This window comes from Sus scrofa, chromosome 18 (assembly GCF_000003025.6).
Source record: "Sus scrofa isolate TJ Tabasco breed Duroc chromosome 18, Sscrofa11.1, whole genome shotgun sequence".
Classification (NCBI taxonomy): domain Eukaryota; kingdom Metazoa; phylum Chordata; class Mammalia; order Artiodactyla; family Suidae; genus Sus; species Sus scrofa.
In genome coordinates, this window is record NC_010460.4 from 8399712 (window position 1) to 8421705 (window position 21994).

The 21994-nt window shown below is 47.6% G+C and overlaps 1 long non-coding RNA gene across 1 annotated transcript; it reads right to left on the minus strand.

Moving 5' to 3' along the window:
• Window positions 9710-20006, minus strand: LOC106506758. The gene is made up of 3 exons (XR_001302298.2): window positions 19726-20006; window positions 16054-16140; window positions 9710-13731 (listed from the first exon to the last, which is right to left on the minus strand). It is a non-coding gene; the product is annotated as an uncharacterized LOC106506758 (long non-coding RNA).

A 21994-nucleotide genomic window follows, 5' to 3' on the forward strand; every position in this document is an offset into this window, starting at 1 on the left:
AGAGTGCAGGGTGGCACTGTTCTTTCACACGGGTGGTCAAGGGAAGCCCTATTAATAAGAAGACATTTGACGCTAAGTCCTCAAGAAAGTGAGGGACTGACTCTGGGGGAAGGTCCTTTAAGAAGGCAGAACAGGAGTTCCCGTCGTGGCGCAGTGGTTAACGAATCCGACTAGGAACCATGAGGTTGCGGGTTCGGTCCCTGCCCTTGCTCAGTGGGTTAAAGATCCGGCGTTGCCGTGAGCTGTGGTGTAGGTTGCGGACGCGGCTCGGATACCGCGTTGCTGTGGCTCTGCTGTAGGCCGGTGGCTACAGCTCCGATTGGACCCCTAGCCTGGGAACCTCCATATGCCGCAGGAGCAGCCCAAGAAATAGCAACAACAACAACAACAACAAAAAGACAAAAAAAAAAAAAAAGACAAAAAAAAAAAGAAGGCAGAACAGCAAATGCAAAGGCCCCGAGGCAAGCACGAGCCTGGACGTGTGGGAGGGAGAGCAGGGACTCCCCACAGCTGGATCAGAGGCAGCAATGGGAGTGGCGGCTGGATCGTGGCGGGCCTGGTGGACCGTGGTGAGGAGTTTTGCTTCTACTGGGAGATAAGAAGCCATTGGAGGAGTTTCAGCAGAGAAGCAGCATACATTTTTAAAGTTCCACTACAGCTGCTGGGGGCGGGGCAGGACAGGCTGTAGGGGAGCAAGAGTGGGAGAAGTCAGGTGAGTTTGGAGGAGACTGCAAAAGTCCTGGTGAAAGGTAACAGTGGCATAGACTGGCTTTGCAGCACTCATGATCCGGGAGACAAAGAAGTCAAGGATACGCCATGTCCTTTGGCTAAGCAACTGGAAGACTGGCATTTCCCTGCAGGAGAAGAGAAGGCTAGAGGCGGGTAGGTGTTCTGAGGGCAGAGCAGGATATGCACCTCAATTTTGGAAATGTTTCCTGTGCCAGGGGAAGAATTCGGGAAGGAGCTGCCTGCAAAGTCTGACTTCAAGGAAGAGCCAGGACAGGAGATATGCATTTGAGATCTGCAGTACATGGGAAGTCTCTAAAGCTGTATGCCCTTTCTTTTCTTTTCTTTTTTGGATTTTTGGGGCCACCCCCGTGGCATATGGAGGTTCCCAGGCTAGAGCCATAGCCACTGGCCTGTGCCATAGCCACAGCCATGCCAGATCCAAGCCACATTTGCAACCTACACCACAGCTCATGGCAACGCCAGATCCTTAACCCACTGAACGAGGCCAGGGATCAAACCCATGTCCTCATGGATGCTACTTGGGTTTGTTACTGCTGAGCCACAACAGGACTCCAAGCCTGGCTTTCAAGACTAAGCTCTTGACAAAGAGGTCAAGGTAGTGAGAGTTGATACCCCCAGGTCCCTGGCTCTGACTTAAGGGAGTCTGTTGGAAGGATTTTAAAGGCAAAGTGAAAAAAGTCACTTAATATTTTCCAAAGAGGATTCTGTCCTCAACCCAACTATCCACAGGCAGATAACAACTCTCTTTGCCTTTCACTCCCTAAACGTCTAAAAGAGGAGGATTAAGAGTGAATTGAGACCTAAATAGACATTTCTCCAAAGAAGACATACAGATGGCCAGCAGGCACATGAAAAAATGGGCATCATCACTATTATTAAAGAAATGCAAATCAAAACCCCAGTGAGGTACCACCTCAGGTCAGTTAGAATGGCCATCATTAACAAGTCAACAAATAACAAATACTGGAGAGGGTGTGGAGAAAAGGGAACCCCCCTTCACTGTTGGTAGGAACATAAATTGGTACAACCACTACAGAAAACAGTATGGAAATACCTCAGAAAACTAAATATAGAACAACCATATGATCCAGCAATCCCACTCCTGGGCATATATCCAGACAAAACATTCACTGAAAAAGATACATGCACCCCTATGTTCATTGAAGCACTATTCACAAGAGCCAAGGCATGGAAACAACCTAAATGTCCATCAACAGATGAATGGATTGGGAGATGTGGTGCATGTATACAGTGGAATACTACTCCGCCATGAAAAGGACAAAATTATGCCATGTGCAGCAACATGGATGGAAGTGGAGACTCTCATACTGAGTGAAGTAAGTCAGAAAGAGAAAGACAAACACCGTATGATATCACTCCTATGTGGTTTCTAAATATGGCCCAAATGATCTGGCTACAAAACAGACACAGATCATGGACATGGAGGACAGACTTGTGTTTGCCGGGGGCGGGGGGGGGCAGAGGGGAGTGGAATGGACTGGAGTTTGGGGTTAGTGAATGCAGACTATTGTGTTTGGACTGGGTAAGCAGTGAGATCCTGCTGTACAGCCCAGGGAACTATGTCTAATCACTCGTGATGAAACATGATGAAGGATGATGTGAGAAAAAGAATGACTGAGTCACTTTGCTGTACAGCAGAAACTGACAGAACATTCTAAATCAACTATAAGAAAAAGAATTCATGAATTAAAAAAAGTGTGAATTGTGAGTGGAAAGCTTTGTGAAAGGGCTGAGAGTAGTCGCAAGGAGCCAGCACGAGGGGGTGGATGGGAATCAGCGGACAGAGAAGCAGAGTTGGGAAGTCAAGGCAGCCCTGAGCTTATCTCCTCATCTTCTTTAGGCTGGGAATGGGTTAGAAGTGGGCAGGGGCATTTTTTTTTTTTTTCCTTTTTAGGGCTACACTGAGGCATATGAGTTTCCAAGCCCGAGGTCCAACTGGAGCTGCAGCCACAGGCCTACACCCACCTGCAGCCAGGACAACACCAGATCTGAGCTGCATCTGCGACCTACCAATGCTGCAGCTTGTGGCAACACCAGATCCTTTAACCCGATGAGTGGATCCTTAACCCACTGAGTGAGGACAGGCGTCCAAGCTCAATCCTCACAGACACTCTGGTGGGTTCCTAACCCACCGAGCCACAGGGGAAGCTTGAGGGGAGAGGGATTTTATATATATATACATATTTGTATATGTATTTGTGTGTGTGTGTGTGTATGTGTGTGTGTCTTTTTAGGGCAGCGCCCGTGGCATATGGAGGTTCCCAGGCTAGGGGTCTAATTGGAGCTGTTGCTGCCAGTCTACACCACAGCCACAGCAACTCGGGATCCGAGCCACGGCTGCGACCTACACCCCAGCTCACAGCAACACTGGATCCTTAACCCACTGAGGGAGGCCAGGGATCGAACCCACAACCTCACGGTTCCTAGTCAGATTCGTTAACCACTGAGCCAAAACGGGAACTCTGAGAGGGGCATATTTTTAACCTGCAAGTTTGGAAGGCTGGAGAGCTCAGTTCTGTGGCCAGAGATGGAAGCTGCTGCAGGAGTTGCTACTGAGCCCAGGGAAGATTTAGCGCATTGATTTTTTCTTTTTCCTCCCTTGCTTTTCTTCTAGGCACTGTGGTTTGTGATTGAGTGGGGAGGTTGGGAAGGACAGCCAAGGCTTTTAAAGGTGCCAATACTCCAGCAAGAAATAAGGAATAGTGGCTGTGAAAAGAGCCTAGATGCTCCATCCTATCCGCGGGTGCCTCATTTTTCTTTTCCTCTTTCTGCTTTCTTGGATGACCCTGCCTGTCCTCGACAAGATTCAAAGCTTCAGGGAAGCACAGAGAGGAACTGGGAGGAGGGCTCAGAAGGCCTGGGTCCTAAGCCTGGGTGATGACCTGGCCTTGAGCGCATTGCCCACCCCTCCACCCCCAGCTCCCTGGTTCCTGGTTCCTGTTTCCTGTCTCCCTTCCTTCTTGCATCTCTCAGCTATTAACGGAGTGTCTGTTGTGTGTCAGGCACCTGCATGCAGTCGTGACAAAACAGACACAGTCCTGTCCTCAGGGAGCTTACACTCTGTGAAGGGAGACAACATGGAAGAAGTGGCAACAAATAAATATGTCCCTACAGGTAAGGGTAAGTGCCACCAAAGAAACACCAGCACATTATGGGAGAGAATCACCACATAGGGCTTCCCACCTTTAGATGGTGGACAGGGAAGGTTTCTCTGAGAGGTGACATTTCGGCAGCTGCCAGAAGGCTGACATAAAACCCAGATCACACCCATAAGAACAGCAGGTTCTAATCCTCTTATGCTTAAGCTGCATAGTGGCACAAGTCTACTATTAAAAAAAAAGTTCTAAATTAGAAGAATTTGTGAACGATGCTAGAACGAGGATCTAAAATACTTCTCATAACTTGTGGACTTGGAGAACAGACTTGTGGTTGCCAAGGAGGAGGGAGTGGGATGAACTGGGAGTCTGGGGTTAATAGATGCAAACTATTGCATTTGGAATGGATAAGCAATGAGATCCTGCTGTACAGCACAGGGAACTCTATCTAGTCACTTGTGATGGAGCATGATGGAGGATAACGTGAGAAAAAGAATGTGTATATACGTGTGACTGCTGTACAGTAGAAATTGACAGAACATAGTAAACCAACTATAATGGAAAAAAATTAAAAATCATTAAAAATAAAATAAAATACTTCTTATAACAAAAGTTAGGAAGCAGCAATGCTTGTGAAATTAACTCTCTACATTTTTAATCAGGGGACATTTCCAATTCTTTGATAGAACATTGGAAATTGAGTATGTCTCAAGATCTTTCTTAAGCAGTGGCACCACACCCATCTGGTAGACTCTGAGCAACTGCCAACAAAGATCACTCAAGCCAAGTTGTCTGTTGGCGACTACGGTTAAAAGTATTCTTTCCTTTCTTTTCTCCCTCTTATCTGTCTCTATGTCCATTTATTTAGTCAACATTTACTAAACACCCACTGTGTGCCAGGAACCATTCTTGACACTGGCTGGGAAAAAGCAAAGAACAGAACAGAACAAAGCAAACTAAGCCCCTTGTCTCATGAAGCTTATCCTTTGCTGGGGGGGAGAGAGTCAATAGTTAAACAAATGAACGTTCAGTGAGTCTGTTAGCCATTGATGAGAAAGAGAGAAAGCAGAGAAAGGGGCTAGAGAGCGAGTCATGGAGCTCAGAGTTCCTACTTTGTATGTAAAGTCTGAGAAGATGATATTTGAGCAGAGATTGAAAGGACTTGAGAGGAAGAGTATTCCAGGCAGAGGGAACAGAAGACACGAAGGCTCTGGGTGGTGAGGAGTTTGATGCGTTCTAGAAACAGGAAGCTGGTGTGGCTGGAGTGGAACAAGAGGCTATCTTCGTCTCCTGAGATGAGGATTTGGTGTTTTTTTTTGTTTTTTTAGGGCCGCACCTATGGCATATAGAGGTTCCCAGGCTAGGGGTCGAATCAGAGCTGCAGCTGCCAGCCTGTGCCACAGCCACAGCAAAATGGGATCTGAGGCACATCTGTGACCTATACTGCAGCTCACAGCAATGCCGGATCCTTAACCCACTGAGCCAGACTGGGGATCAAACCCGAATCCTCATGGATATTAGCTGGGTTCTTAACCCACTGAGCTACAATGGGAGCTCCGAGTATTTAGGAACGAGGGGTGTCTGTGGGTGATCTTAGGAAGCCCCTGGAGAGGATGGGGAAGAGAAGGGAGGGAGGAAAGCTAACAATTGGGACGTTCATGAGTGGGTCACCACTGTGGGCCACTGAGGTTCAGTCCTGCTGGGGACCTCTGAGGGAATACATGGAACGTGCCTCAGAACTGCCCCACTGACCAGTCAGGAAGCTGGGTCTTTATCCAACTCCTGCTTCATCGCTGATGATGGCTTCTGGAAGCTTTCCCGGAGCCCATAATATACCTCCGGGCAGATGCAGATAGGCCACTGGAGGACAGGGCAGTTTGTCCGGTGGGTGACTTATGGGGCAAGTCAGGGCATGTGGGGAGGGCACTGACCCATCTGCTGGAGGAGGGGACTGGAGGAGATGAGATCAGAGAGGAGGGGGCCCAGATCGGGCCCAAAACTTTGGATTTTATTTTCAGCAAGACAGCATGCATTTGGAGAGTTTGAGCAACAGGGTCTGAGTTACTTTTTTAAATAAAAATAATATGACTGCAGTGGGAAGAACAGGCAGTAGGAGGTGCTAGGATGGAGCAGAGAGACCAGCCAGGAGGCCTTTGCCATAAGGTAGGCAAGAGATGATGGCAGCTTGGCCTAGTGTGGCAGCAGCCAGATGGCAAGAGGTAGCTGACTTCTCGGTATATTTAGAAGGAAGAGCAGACAGAACTTGCCAAAGGATTGGAGGTGGGCAGGGGAGGAAGGGGGGAGTTGAGACTGACTCTATGGTTTCTGGCTTGAGAATATGGGAGACTGGAAGAGATGTTTATGGAGAGGAGGTGAACATAGGGAGAGACAGTTGGGACCTGCGACATTTGGAAGGCCTCCGAGTGGAAGACAACCCAGGAGAGGTGTTATCAGGTGGCAGATATGTGTGCCTGGAAATTAACTCATGCCAACCTGACTCATCATTTTGGCCAGCTCCCTCCTGGCCAGCCCAGAGTCTTCTGCCTTGGCATGACACTGCCTGGCACCTTAAATCTGAGCACTTCCAGCCTCACCCCACACTTCTACTCTTCGCATTCAATACTACTTCTTGATTTTTACAATACTCTCCTCCCTACTCCTAAATCAAAAGGTGAACAGGTGACTGGCAAGTGTCCTATGCCTGGAGAATGATTCGCTTAATGTCTCCTGCACCTTACCTGCGTCAGTTCCCTTCCAGTCCCTCCTAAGTGAAGGCAGAAATGCTCAGGTGGCAGGGCTGCCTAAATAAGCGACCTCTGAGGCCTCTGCTCTATGTCATGCTCACCACGCAAGCCTCTGAGGATGGGGTTTCTCATGTGCCTTGGGATGGGGAAGGGAGTTTTTTGGAGCGATGGGAAGTAAACCATCTCTAAAGCTCAGTGTCTCAACACTCTAAGTGAACTTCTTGCCCATGTCACAGTCCAGTGTGAGTCAGGCATCACTCATGGTGGCTCTTTCCCATGTGACCAATCAAGATCCCAGATCCTTCCTTCACTGCAGAGTCCTTCACGTCCAGTGCTTTGGGGCCTTTAATGGCCAGATCTCGAAGTGGCCTGTATCACTTCTGCCCACATTCCATTGTCTGGAACTCAACCCCAGGGCTCCGCCTAACAGCAGGAGGCTGGGTAACCTACTCCCTCTGTGCCCAGGAAGAAGCACCAGGGTTGGTGAGCCTCTCTCCAGGCTCTGGCACAAAAGGTTTATCCCCTCTAGTGATGAACACATTGGTACTTGGTTTTGTCCTTATTCAACGCTGATGTTAAGAGTTGTGACCCTCCTTCACGATGTGTGACTGTTCCCAACGAACCAAAAGGAACAAGTTTCTGAATCAGCCAGGTTGGGGACCAAACCATGCTGCACCAAAGCACAGTCAGCCCATGAACGTCCCCCAGCCCCGTCTCATCCGAAACAACACTGTCCACCTGAGTCATCAGGAAGGACAAGTCCATGACCACGTTCTGTTTAGTATGTCCAGGAAGTGGGTCCTTCATGTCCTCCTCCTGGGATCTCTTCCTCATTCCCAAGCAGGCCGGGTTTCCCTGCCTGCACATGCTACCCATGGCTGGGGAGGGCGCAGAGAAAGGCGAGGGAGCTGGAGGAGAGGGAAAAGCTGGAAGAAGGAAGGGCGCCTTTAAGAGACCCTGGGGCGGCAGCCTGGGAACCCAGCGAGCACAGCTGTTACTACGGTGGCGGCGGCGGCTGGCGGCGCAGCTCATTGGGCGCCTGGAAGAAGCAGCTCGAGAAGAACCAGCTCCAGGCACCCACCGGGGGAGCGGGAAGCAGGAAGAGGGGTGGTGGTGGCGGGCGGGGAAGGATGGAACTGAGGAAAGGCAGAGACACACAAGAGGGAGGCAGGGGAAGCGCCCAGAGCAGGAAAGAACAAGTCAGCCCCTCTGTGCTCGGCACGCTAGGTTTTTAACTCTCCGAAGACACCCAAAGCTCCCACTTCTCAGTCTCAGTTGGAAACAAACACACTTGCCCACTGAGGCAGGAACGGAGGGAGGCTGGCCCCTCCTACCCATCCGAGCTCCCCGTGCCCGGGCCTTACCTGGGCACGTTTGGCCGCTGCTCCCCAGGAGCTGGGCTGCCTCCTGGACTTTCTACTGCTCCGCAGGAGAATCCTAGGACTGCAGCCGGCTGTGAAGCCAGGAAGTGCCAGGGGTGAGGATGCGAGGGCTGTAATTAAGGTATTCAAAGGGGCTGCCAGCCAGAGGAGCAGCCACAGCCACATAATCCTCCGTCAAGGATCAAACTCGCCTCTCTTCCTGGGTTTCTCCTCTGAACGTTGGCATCTGTCTTTGGCTTGGCAATATTTTCCCTACTCTGCGGGCGATTAAGAGACCGAGCATGCGCAGGAGAGGTCAAGCCAGTTAGCGTGCGCACACCTGGGGGCTCCAGGTGCAGGTGGACCGGGCAGGTCTCGGATGTGGCAGGTGGCGCCCTCAGGGACAGTTTCCCACAGCTGGGCGACCTGCGGCCTCCCTCACTGGCTGGTTCACTATTCCGCTCCATCAGATCCGATTCGATTTTGTTTCTTTGTTTTCCCTTTTGTGTTTCTTCTCTCTTGCGTTTCTTTGTTCTGGGCTACACCTGAGACTTCTAGTGGATGTTACTGAGTCTACAGGGCACTTAATAAAAGGGCATTCCAAGGGCATGCCCCACCAAATGGAGGTTTCTTTCATCAGGCACCTTGGGAAACTTTCTTCTATTTGCTCCAAGCCCCTTCACTGCCCAACTCCAGCCAAGCCTGTCAGTTAACATGCATTTGCTTTAGGGCTCTTTTAAGTAACAGGAACACCGCGTTTTTACAGTAATAAAGTTGAGGCTATACAAGCCACGTAGGAACACCATGTCAACACCTCGGTTAGGTCTGATAAGAGTGGTGGTAATGATGCCATCTTGCTTCACTCAATTATCTTTATCTTCACCCGTATTAATGCCCTTGCCAGGAAGCCTAGTTATCATCCCTCTTTCGGATCCATTTGGTCAGGTTCCTTGGATCTGGGGGAAGGTGATGGTTGCTGTTTCTCCTACCTGCCCCTCCAAGTTTCCAAAACCAAAACTGGTAGCTTCTCTGAGCTGCTTGGAATCACCAAGCACTTTTGCGTCCCATTCTTTTTTTTTTTTTTTTTTTTCTTTTTTGGTCTTTTTTAAGGCAGCACCCACAGCATATGGAAGTTCCCAGGCTAGGGATCAAATTGGGGCTGTAGCCACCAGCCTACAGTACAGCCACAGCAACGCCAGATCCAAGTCATGTCTATGACCTACACCACTCACGGCAACACTGGATCCTTAACCCACTGAGCAAGGCCAGGGATTGAACCTGCAACCTCATGGTTCATAGTCAGATTCGTTTCTGCTGTGCCACGGTGGGAACTCCTATAAACATTTTTAAGTTGCACCTGTTTGCTTCCCTAGAGACACAGCCTCATTCCTCTGCTCCATCTCAGATTCCACTCAGGATGTCACCACTATGAAAGAGGGCTGTGGAGCTGGGATGCCTTTAAATTATAAAATGCCCTTTGGATCCATGGTTCCCAAAGGAGCTGGGAAAGATGAACAGCTGAAACATGCCAGTGGCAGGAAACAGCACACCCACGCAGCTGTGACATACAGGCAGCTCCACTAGGAAAACGGTTCCAAGCCTGGCCCACCATCAGCATCGTGGAGGAGCTGAACGGGCCCATTTCTTTCTTTCTTTCTTTTTTTTTTTTTTTTTGGTCTCTTTGTCTTTTCTAGGGCTGCACCCTCAGCATATGGAGGTTCCCAGGCCAGGGGTCTAATCAGAGCTGTAGCCGCCGGCCTATGCCAGAGCCACAGCAATGCCTACGGCGATTTAAGACGATTGTTTTAATTATTTTGTATGGCCACTCTTTTACTTAACCTGCCTTTCGTTTTTCCTGAGACTTGAGGGGAACTGGTTTGCCCTAAACCTTTTCAAGTGTTAACCTTGTGGAGGCCTTAGGCTTTAGCAACTTTGCCAAAGGTCAAACCCACTAACATTTCTCTTGCATTTGGTTCTAAGTACCTGCCTCCCGGTTTTCTAGAAGATGTGCAATTTGCCCTTTTGATGGCCCTTCTCTTTGGGTGATAGAAACAAACAAACATGGCCAGTTAGACTAGAAGTCTCCCCATCAGGACGCTGCCCCCATCAATAATAAACACCTCTGAAGTTTATTCACGGAACACTTTTTGAAACCGAGATCACACACACAGGATCAGAGACAAGTCTGCTTCTGATGCAGCTGCTTAAGAGCATGGGGTTTAAAAAACATCTAAGCTAGCCCTGTCCATTTAATTGGAATTTAACAAGATTTTTAAATAGATACGGTAATTTCTTCCTACAGCCAGAGATAATCAGATAGGAACAGGTGCGACTTGCATCATAAACACCAGGAAGGAGGAAATCCATTCAGCAAGGATTTCATCAGAGGCTCCAATCAGTGACCTTTCAGCCTTTTCCTCTGAGATTTTGTCATTTGTTTTTCTCTATTAAACTTCTTCTCAGGTTTGGCTCATTGTTCCAGCCTGTTGAGAACATTTAGGGTCTTGGTTTTGTCTTCTTGCATCTCAGCTATTCCCCCAGTTCTTATTCCTCCTCTAATTTGAGTCACTTACCTTTGAAGAGGTTCTTTCAAGCTGATGAGAAAAAAAAAAAAACTGGACCAGGACAGGCCTGTAACTTTGCTGTGCTCCATCAGACCCATTCCACAGGCAAGGCGTACATTGGCCCAGCTTGGACATGGAATCTCAGTAGACACTTGAAATCACACCAAAGGAAAAAAAAAGAGGGCAGGAAGGTAGCAAATATATTTGTTATAGATCATCAGAGACGCATAGGGGTGTGTGTTAGGGTCAGTGTGGGTTGGGGCCGTAGGAAGGTGGCAAGGTGGGATTGGAGAAAGTCAGCGAAGGCCCATGGGATGCTCATCACAACCATGACACCCACACAATCACAATCACAGCTGCCTTTATTCTCCATCACCCGGGTGTCAGTCACATGTTAGCAAGATATCTGCCTTATCTCATTTCATCCCCACAACCCTTTATAGGAAAGCACTGGTGGTGGCCAGCATGGGTTCTGGAGCTGAATGACTTAAGTTTGAACCCTGATGTGGTCTTACCAGCTGTGGTCTTGGGAGAGTGGCGTATCTATTTGAAGAGCCTCATGTGACAATGATGATAGTAATAGTGCTATTTAGGGGCTTAGGGAATTAGGGAATTCTAGCTGCTCTTATAACAGATAAGTCCTCAAATCTTAGTGGCTTAACGTCATAAAGGTTTACTTCACAAATGTAATAGTCCGAGTGGGTGTTCCATGGGCAGCCTTCCACGTGGAAGGTTAGGGACTCCTGTTCCTTCTGTTTCGTGAGCGTGCTCTTAGATAGGGAGGTGCGAGCTGGGGATGGGCTGAGTGGGAGAAGAGTTGGTTACGGACCAGACCGAGAAGCGACACGCATTCCACCAAAATACCCGGAACCCAGGCACGTAGCTGCTTCAACTGTGAGGCAGGCCAGGAAATGGGGTCTGTGTGTCCAGGAGGAAAAGTGCATGACTTTGGTCTCTTCCATAGCTGAGAATGTTTTATGCAAATGCCTCGGGATTGGGAGCTGGTACCTAGCAAGTGCTCAGTGCAGGGCGGTGATTATTAGCGTTTCTATTGCACCAGCTCTGGCTGCATTTCCCCAGGGTCTTCTTGATGCCTATGGCCTGGTCATCTTAACCTTTCACTTCAAAGTTCCCTGAGAGGTAGGCTGACCTTGGATGTGAGGTGCCTTGGGGATTATCTCTGTAACGCTTGGGAACCTTGACTCTCTGCGGTGGACACCGACCCCAGCATCTTCTCTGAACCCAATGGTCAGCGTAACACCAGCGGCGTATGAAGGCGAGGACAGGGTAGGGTGGTTAAATCTGCATTAACAAACCAGGAGAGAGCTACAGACAGAGATAATGGTGTTAAGGCCTATCAGCAGTGATTAAATCTCTGTGACTAGATGAGAAATGGCACAGAGCACGTGACATGTGAGAGGAAGGAGGTCAGGCCCTTGAGACACACCAGTGTGGAAGCAGTGTTTCTCAAACTGCAGGCATCTGTGTACCCTAGGTCTGTGTCACCTGCCCTATGGCTTTTCTTGGGCTTTTTCTCAGTTCAACTCAACTTCAATTTTTTTGAGATTATTTAGAAAGGAAATGTATTATCACTGTAGTAAGTAAGAAAGTAGCCTCACTTGTCACCAGTGGAAAGTACTCCAAAAAATAAGTAAGAATAGAGATAAACAAAAAACCCATTTCTAGATTCTAGCTCGTGACTTATTGGCCAGAAAAGGCTATGTGTTTGAGAGGGCTTTCCTTTTATCTTTTCAGAAAAGGAAAGTTAGCAAGCATTGGAGAGCTGTTAAAGACACACTCATTTCAAACTGAGATGTTCTCTTTGTTTAACTTAGAAGAACTGAAAGAGCTTAAGAGGGAATCTATTTTCTCACTACACAACTCACCTTTGGGGCAGGGCTAATTTCAAACTGAGATGTTCTCTTTGTTTAACTTAGAAGGACTGCAAGAGCCTAAGAGGGAATCTATTTTCTCACTACACAAATCACCTTTGGGGCAGGGCTCAGATCCAGAGAGGGCCACTTTACACGGTGTACAAAGCCCTGGTTGTGGCCTTGGACCATCTAAAATTATCCGTGTTGCCATCAGTGGTTTGAATCCGTTTGGAAAAACTAAGAGAGATGGAGTCATGGCATCTAGGGATGGGGAGGGACAGGAAGGGAGGGGTTCCTGTTCAGAGGATACAGAAAGATCAGGTAAAGTCAGAACTGAAAAGCGCCCTCTGGTCTTGGCAACCTGGGATCGCTGGTGTCTTTGGCAGAGTGGGTTTAATGGCACAGTGAGGGGTGGGAGGCAGAAGGGATCAGCTGAAGAGTGAATGGGAAGAGTTCCCATCATGGTTTAGTGGGTTAAGGACCTGCCTTTGTCTCTGTGAGGATGGGGGTTCAATCCCTGGGCTAAGGATCTGCTGTTGCCTCTTCCTTGTGCTGCAGGTGCAGCTGTAAAAAGGGTGGAAAAAAAAAAGCATTGAGGAGCTTGGCTGCGAAGGGAAGAAGAGAGAGAAGGTGCCAGTTAAGATTCAGGGAGATGTTATTTTGCTTTCCTTTGTAAAACGTGGGAGACATTAGAACATATTTTTAGATACTGGGGAAGGAGATGGGTGCCAGGAAGTACTGGAGAGAGCTGATGATCGATGGAGCAAGGTCCCAGTTTGGGGGAAGATGACAAAGGTTCTGATCAAGAACACGGGGAAGATCTGACCCGGAAGGGCAAAGTGGTGATTTTTCTTATTTTGAGATTAGGAGGTGAGGGCTCATCCAAGTCCAGGTAAATTCTTGGGTATCAGAGTGGGAAGTGGAAGGAGTTCATATCTGGAGCCTGATTTTCATTTGACAAGTAAGGGCTGAGGTTATTTCTGGGGTCAAGGGAAGAAGTGAGCATAGGCTTAAACTATCGGTTCTCCAGTTTTAAAAGTGTACGAGTCAGGGTTTTCCAGAAAACAAGAACCAATATGATGTACACACACACACACACACACACACACACACACACACACGTACATATGAGAGAGAGGGAGTTATTGACTCACATGACTGTAGAGACTGAACATCCAAAATCTGCAAGGTGGACTTGAAGGCTGAAGACCCAGGGCAGGGTTGATGTTGCAGCTCAAGTCCAAAGGTGGTAAAAGGCAGAATTCTCTCTTCCCTTCTGAGAACCTCTTTTCTCTTAAAACGTTCAACTGATTGGATGAGACCTATCCATTTTGATGAAGGGAAATTTGCTTTACTCAAAGTCTACTAATTTAGTTATTTATTTTGTTTTTGCTTTTCAGGGCCACACCTGCAGCATATGGAGGTTCCCAGGCTAGAGGCCAAATCAGAGCTATAGCTGGGGAGTTCCTGTCGTGGTGCAGGGGAAACAAATCAGACTAGGAACCATGAGGTTTCGTGTTTGATCCCTGGCCTCGCTCAGTGGGTTAAGGATCTGGCATTGCCGTGAGCTGTGGTGTAGGTTGCAGATGCGGCTCGGATCTGGCATTGCTGTGGCTGTGGTGTAGGCTGGCAGCTACAGCTCCGATTAGACCCTTAGCCTGGGAACCTCCATATGCTGCAGGTGCAGCCCTAAAAAAAATAAAAAAAGACAAAAAGAAAAAAAAAAAAGGCTATAGCAGCTGGTCTACACCACAGCCACAGCAACGCCAGATCCAAGCCATATCTGTGATATACACCACCGCTTACAGCAATGCCAGATCCTTAACCCACTGAACGAGGTCAGAGATGGAACCCAAAACCTTGTGGATCCTAGTAAGGTTCATTAACTGCTGAGCCACGAAGGGAACTCAAAAGTCTACTGATTAATATGTAAATTTCTTCTAAAAAAAATACCTTCACAGCAACATCCAGATTGATGTTTGACCAAATACCTGGGTTCTGTGGCCAAATTGACACACAAAAAACTAACACAAATAGTATTAATGATCTTATTTATTTATTATTTATAATACTTTTTGGCTGCACCTGCAGCATGTGAAAATTTCAGGGCCAGAGATTAAACCTGTGCTACAGCTGTGACCTCAGCTATAGCAATGACAATACTGGATCCTTAACCATCGGTGCCATCAAGGGAACATCTTAATGATCTTCTTATATCCATAGCTAAAACACGAGGTGATGTAGGTAAAGAGAAGACTATAGAACGTGGAGAGAATCCCCAGCATTCTAGAAGCTTCTTTTGTTAGAGGTGCTCTGTGGACCCCAGGGTTTCTGGGGGAGCCAGAGGTGGTCACAAGAGCATGGAAGTTCCCAGGGAACTATCTACCTGTGAGAGCTCACCCCACCTTCAAGGAAAGTTGCCACCTCTGCATAGAAGGGTGGACACCATGAAAGCAAACCTTCTAGGTACACATTTTAATCTCGAAGACATCATCAATAACTGCTGGGGACAATTCTGCCACATAAACAGCAGGACACAGGTGTTTTCAAGATAGCAAATTATAGGAATTACACTTTCATTCTTTCTCCTTCCTCTAGTTTCACCATGGGTCAAAGGCATACACATTTATTTCATTGAGATCAGTGTAATTATTTATTTTCAAGGCTGCCTTTTCTCAACGTAATAGATTTTCCACTTGAGCTTATTCTTTCCTTCATCCACCAGGCTGAGGTCTTTTCACATCTATCCTGTCCTTGGCAGGAATCCTTGGAGGCTAGCCTGGGACATACCTAGTGGCAAGCCACCTGCTCTGAGTTGAGGGTGGATCTATTCTGGTCATAGGCTTTGTGATCTGGACAAAGGAATTGAGTATGTGCCTGTCCAATTGTCAGCCAATACTAAATCTGGCGAGCCAGCTGAATTCTAGCAGAAAATCATACCAAATAAAGTCTATTGGGGGAAAATTGGCCCACAGGAAAGACATTTGGATGAAATTCAATTCCAAACTACATGGGCCTAGAATTCTAACTCTAGGACTGCCACTAGCTATGTGACCTTGTAGTATAGGAACCAAGCCACAGATATGGAAGTTGTGTCATACCAAAGATTTTGGGAGCCACAGGGACCTTTGAGAAGAAGACATCCCCCCACCCCATTGTATATGCATCAGACAAAAAGGTTTATACCAACTTTAAAAAGTTATAGTTGGGAGTTCCCGTCCTGGCTCAGTGGTTAACTAACCCAACTAGCATCCATGAGGATGTGGGTTTGATCCCTGGCCTCGCCCAGTGGGTTAAGGATCCGGCATTGCTATGAGCTGTGGTGTAGGTTGCACACTCCACTCAGATCTAGTGTTGCTGTGGCTGTGGCGTAGGCCAGCCGCTTATAGCTCCATTTGGGCCCCTAGCCTGGGAACCTCTAAATGCTGCAGGTGTGGTCCTAAAGAGACAAAAATGAAATAAAATAAAATAAAATAAAATAAAATAAAATAAAAAGTTATGGTTCTCCAAGTTCATGTCCTCCAAGCTTCCCTGGTCCAGCGTCTGAGCCTCTTCATCAGAACTCCCTGCCCCTCTCCCTCCAGTCCCACAGGCCCATGCTCAGCACCCTACAGCACTTCCCTCATAAGCCGTGGGCTGTTTACCTTCTGGATTTCCTGGCGAGATCATCCACACTTTGACAAGAGGATCCTGTCTGTAAATCTCTGCATTTCCAAGGTCATTCATAGTGCCTGGCACATAAATTAACAATGGATCAATTTTGGTTGAATCACAATAAAAAGAAACTCCGCATTTGCTCATGTATTATGGTTATCGTATTACCTCACCCCAGATATTCTCCTTTATCCACGGCCCAATTCAGGGACTCAGAAATTAAACCCAATTTACCACATCCTTGACCAGCACAAAATACAGGGAGAAACATGTATGTTGTACCAGGACATGTTACTTCTTCTTTCTTTTTTAATGGCTGCATCTGCATATGGAAGTTCCTGGGCCAGGGATCAAACGGGACCACTTCGAACCCGAGCCACTTATTCACTGTGCTATAGCAGGAACTCCTGGACATTTTCCTTCTGAGAAACTGAAGACTACTGGTTTATTTTTAAAGGTACATCACATGAAATACCAAGATGTTTTCACATGGATTTCTGCCACGCTGCAGCTCTCACATTCTGCGTGTGTGCGATTGATCTTGAACCCAAAATGCAGGACTTTTGTACGTCTTGGTTTCAGCCTCAAGGGTAAATCCAATAAAAATCAATTTGAATGTGATGCTCTCAGAGACTACATTAGCAGTCCTTCTGGCATCCGGTCACTGCCAGATTTGACCGGATGCATGTCTCTTCTGCTTTTATCCCACTCTTGACAACAATTTTTAAAGGCTTGGGAGTGGGACAAAAGCTCCAATTGAAACCACACCCTTCCATGTGGACCCAGAATTACTTATAAAACATATGAGTAATCAGCCATAAGCTGAAAAATGCACTCTAAAATACTGTCAGACATCCATTATTTCTCCATCTTATCCACCAAGATCTTCCCCCCACCCCGCCCCGCTTTTTTAGGGCCAAACCTGCAGCATGTGGAGGTTCCCAGGCTAGGGGTCTAATTGGACTATAGCTGCCGGCCTACGCCACAGCCACAGTAATGCCAGATCTGAGCTGTGTCTGGATCCTCAACCCGCTGAGCGAGGCCAGGGATGGATTTGTATGTGCTGTGCCATGACGGGAACTCCTTATCCACAAAGATCTTAAGGATGACATTTGGAAAAGGTTTTCTGAAGTACATACATATTTTATCTACAATAGCTCCTGAAATTTACCAGCCAAGTAATCTCTTAAAATAAATAAAACACACTTTGCATGGTACAGCTTCTTAGCATATGCTGGCCCTGGTGCCAAAGACACTCTTTTCTAAGTCTTACATCCCCTCCCCCTTTAAGTCCATCTAATTTAGACTATGGCCTGTTGTTGCTATTGAGCTGACTTTCCATGGTGGGGCTTCCATGTGGTGGCACATCCAATCCTCCACGAATCCTCAAAAATCACCCACTGCAGTATGACATCAGGGTACAAGGGCTTTACCCATCCTAGGGCAAAGGTTTTAGACTCGAAAACAAACGTACAGAGGAGTTCCTGTTGTGGCTCACTGGTCACGAACCCAACGAGTATCCATGAGGACACGGGTTTGATCTCTGGCCTCGCTCAGTGGGTTGAGGATCCGGCATTGCCGTGAGCTGTGGTGTAGGTCACAGATGCAGCTCGGATCCCAAGTTGCTATGGCTGTGGTGTAGGCCGGCTGCTCAGCTCTGATTTGACCCATAGCCTGGGAACTTCCATATGCTGCAGGTGCAGCCCTAAAAAGACACACACAGAAAATGTGATAGGAAGTCACTTAGAGCAGATGAAGGAATCTGGATTGCTGAAAGCAACCATTGCCCTGATTCCGCCTACTGCCGGATTGCTTGAGCAGATAGCAGGAAAGAGAGGGAAGGGGGGGGGAGTTATCTCAGCTCCTAATTTCCCTCCAACCACTGACCTCTCAAATAGACCTTTAGAAGCCATTTTTCTTTTCTTTTCTTTTCTTTTTTCTTTTTTTGGTCTTTTTGTCTTTTAGGGCTGCTCCAGGGCATATGGAGGTTCCTAGGCTAGGCGTTGAATTGGAGCTGTAGCTGCCAGCCTGTGCCACAGCCACAGCAACGCGGGATCCAAGCCACATCTGTGACCTACACCACAGCTCACGGCAATGCCAGATCCTTAACCCACTGAGCGAGGCCAGGGATCAAACCCACGTCCTTATGGATGCTAGTTGGGTTTGTTAATCACTGAGCCACAATGCGAACTCCAGGAGCCAGTTTTATCTCCTGCCTTCCAGTCAGCGTTAACATCCTCTGCCTGAGGTCTTTCTCCACAAATACCTGAAGGCCTAGCATGATCAGCTCTTAGTGACTAAAGATGGCTTCGTTACCTGTGCAGCTCCCTTACTGAGTCAGTTCTGCTTTCACATGCAGCTTACAGGGACTTCAAGAGCAACGTGATAGAGGAAGTTTCCATCATGGCTCCATGGGTTAAGAACCCAACACAGTATCCCTGAGAATGCAAGTTCGATCCCTGGCCTCGATCAGTGGGTTAAGGATCCAGTGTCTCTGTAAGTAAGCTTCGGTGTAGGTTACAGATATGGCTTGGATCCAGTGTTGCCATGGCTGTGGCATAGGCCCCAGCTGCAGTTCCAATGTGATCCCCAGCCAGGGAATTTCCATATGCTGCAGGTGCAGCTGTTAAGAAGGAAAGAAAGAGAGAGAGAGAGGGAGGGAGGGAGGGAGGGAGGAAGGGAGGAAGGAAGGAAGGAAGGAAGAAGGAAAGAAAGAAAGAAAAGAAAAAGAGCAAAAGTGGTACAGCAGACTCAGGCTCACTGCTAGAACCTCACGCTGACCACAGCAGTCTTGTGGCCCCACCTGATTTCTGACTTGTTTTCAGCCTGTAAGTGAAAGATTTCCTTCTTCAAAAAAAATTTAAAGTTTTTTTTTGTTTGATTGTTTGTTTTTAGGACCTCACCCACGGCATATGGAAGTTCCCAGGCTAGGGGTCGAGTTGGAGCTACAGCTGCTGCTCTATGCCACCTCCCCAGCAATGCGACATCTGAGTTGCATCTTCCACCTACACCACAGCTCACGGCAATGCCGGATCCTTAACCCCCTGAGGGAGACCAGAGATCAAACCTGCATCTTCGTGGATACTAGTCATATTCACTTCTGCTGTGCCACGACAGCAATTCCCTAAAGTTTTTTTAAAGTAGAAGTATAATTGGGAGTTCCCGTCCTGGCTCAGTGGTTAACAAACCCGACTAGGATCCATGAGGATGGAGGTTGGATCCCTGGCCTCGCTCAGTGGGTTAAGGATCTGGCATTGCCTCGAGCTGTGGTGTAGCTCACTGACACGACTTGGATCCCCTGTTGATGTGGCTGTGGTGTAGGCTGGCAGCTGTAGCTCCGATTTGACCCCTACCCTGGGAACTTCCATATGCAGTGAGTGTGTCCCTAAAGAGCAAAATAAAATAAATAAACAAATAAATAAAAGTATAATTGATTTACCATGTCGTGTTATTTCTGGTGCATAGCAAAGTGATTCAGTTATATATATATATATATCTATTCTTTTTCAGATTCTTTGCCATTACAGGTTATTACAAGATAGTGAATACAATTCCCTGTGCCATACAGTAGGTCCTTGTTTTTTTATTTTATAGGCAGTAGTGGGTATTCTCACTCGGTCTTCAGCAAATGGCTGTGGCCACCTGCAGCACCACACTCTTACCTGCATAAAGGGCTTGCTTTAAATGACGGCCTGCTGAGCGTGATGGAGTCGGCAGGTCAACCTCAGAGCCTCAGCGTTGATTCTAGAAGAGAAAACCAGAATCCTTCTGGTTTTAGATATATTTTATGCAGTCATCCCTTATTTTGGAGAAAGGTAGTGATATCTTTAAAACAATCTCTGTCATGTCTTCTCTGCCCTCCTGTAGAGATTTTTAAGCTTCATTTCATTTCATTTCTTTTCAAAGAAAAGAAAAAGACACATAAAGAAACAGATTCCCAGAGTTCCTGTCTCGTGGTGCAGTGGAAATGAATCCAACTAGAAACCATGAGCTTGTGGGTTCGATACTTGGCCTCGCTCAATGGGTTAAAGATCTGGCGTTGTGCTGTAGGTTTCAGACATGGCTTGGATTTGGAGTTGCTGTGGCTGTGGTGCAGGCTGGCAGCTGTAGCTCCGATTAGACCCCTAGCCTGGGAACCTCCATATGCTTTGAGTGCAGCCCTAGAAAAGACAAAAAGACAAAAAAGAAAAAAAGAGAGAGAGAAAGATTCCCATAAGTATCACATACCAGACTCTTGCAGGCCAAAGACCATGAGTAAAAAGTCCTTGTGCTGGTTTTTTCCATCTGCTCCCCAAAGAAATCCCCAGAAAAATAAACAAATAAAAGGACACTGCAGCCCAACTGCAGCGGGAGAACTTGAGAAGCCAAGTCCCCAGTGGCAGATGCTGGGGCCTAGATGGGCCGGCTTCTCCATAGCAGCATGGGCTCTGCTTGTCCTTTCTGGTCCCAGGGCTCAGGGGCTGTTTGAGTGAGAGAGGCCAAGGATGAGGAGAGTGTAACAGAAAGTGGCCTAGTCTTCAAACACATGCCATCTGACCTGCAAAAGATCAAGTGTGTTAACATAAAGAGGCCTTAGGGGTTCCCATTATGACACAGTGTTAACAAATCCCACTAGGAACCATGAGGTTTCGGGTTTGATCCCTGGCCTTGTTCAGTGGGTGAAGGATTCGGTGTTGCCGTGAGCTGTGGTGTAGGTCTCAGATGAGGCTCGGACCCTGCGTTGCTATGGCTGTGGTGTAGGCCGGCAGCTGTAGCTCCGATTAGACCCCTAGCCTGGGAACCTCCATATGCCGCAGGTGCAGCCCTAAAAAGACAAAAACAAAAAAGCAAAAAACAAAACTAGAGGCCTTAATGGTGAGGGGCACAGGTTTTTTGTGGTCAGACAGACCTGGTAGTGAATAATGACTCTGTCAGTTCCTTCCCCCAGCTTGGGGTGAGTCTCAGCTCTGTCTAAGGACAAACCTTTACACCTTCCACAAACTGCCGATCTCCTATAGAATTAAGCTACATATCTGGTATTTTCCACTTAATGTTTCATCGTGTACATCTTTCTTTCTTTCTTCTTCTTTTCAGGGTTGTACCTGCGGCATATGGAAGTTCCCAGGCGAGGGGTCGAATTGGAGCTGCAGTTGCTGGCCTACACCACAGCCACAGCAACACCAGATCCAAGCTGCATCTGCAGCTCATGGTAATACCGGAACCTTAATCCACCGAGCGAGGCCAAGGATCAAACCACATCCTCATGGATCCTATTTGGGTCCGTTACTGCTGAGCCACAAAGGGAACTCCATCTGGTACATCTTTCTATACCAACACACTGAGATGGACCTTGACTGCTTTAGTGGCTGTAGGGCATTCGGCTATCTGGCGATATTGAATTTAGCCACTTCCCCAGAATGAATGTCAATGTGTTTATGATTTTGGCCAGAGCAAATAGTGCTGCAGTGAACGTCTGTCTACAAATAGTTGTACACGAATATAGCTGGAAGAAAATTCCCAGAAAGAACAATTTTGACATTGTCACACTGTCCTCTTAAGCATCTCCATTGATGTACCCACTCACTAAGAAGGCGTCTTTCTGAAAGTGGGGCAATGGGCAGGAGGGTGAAGGAATTACCAATGTCTTTTGCTATCCTTTGACTCGTCAACAGAGCATTGCTGGTACTATTTTGGGGGTCCTTGAGTGCTGACGCCACGGACGATGAGAGCCCAGTTGTGCTTTTCTCAGAGGGGACATCTGCCAGAATCTGGGCTTATTTTTGGCAACTCAGTGACATGCTCCCTGCATTTCCAGCGGATCCTTGGCTTCCTTCAACAATGACCTATTTGTGGCTGAATACTTAGCTCTTCTCTTGCTCCTGATGTCTGGTCTACAACCTATTTTGAGAGTTTATAGGTTGTTTTCCGGCAAAAAATGTGGATGCAAACCCC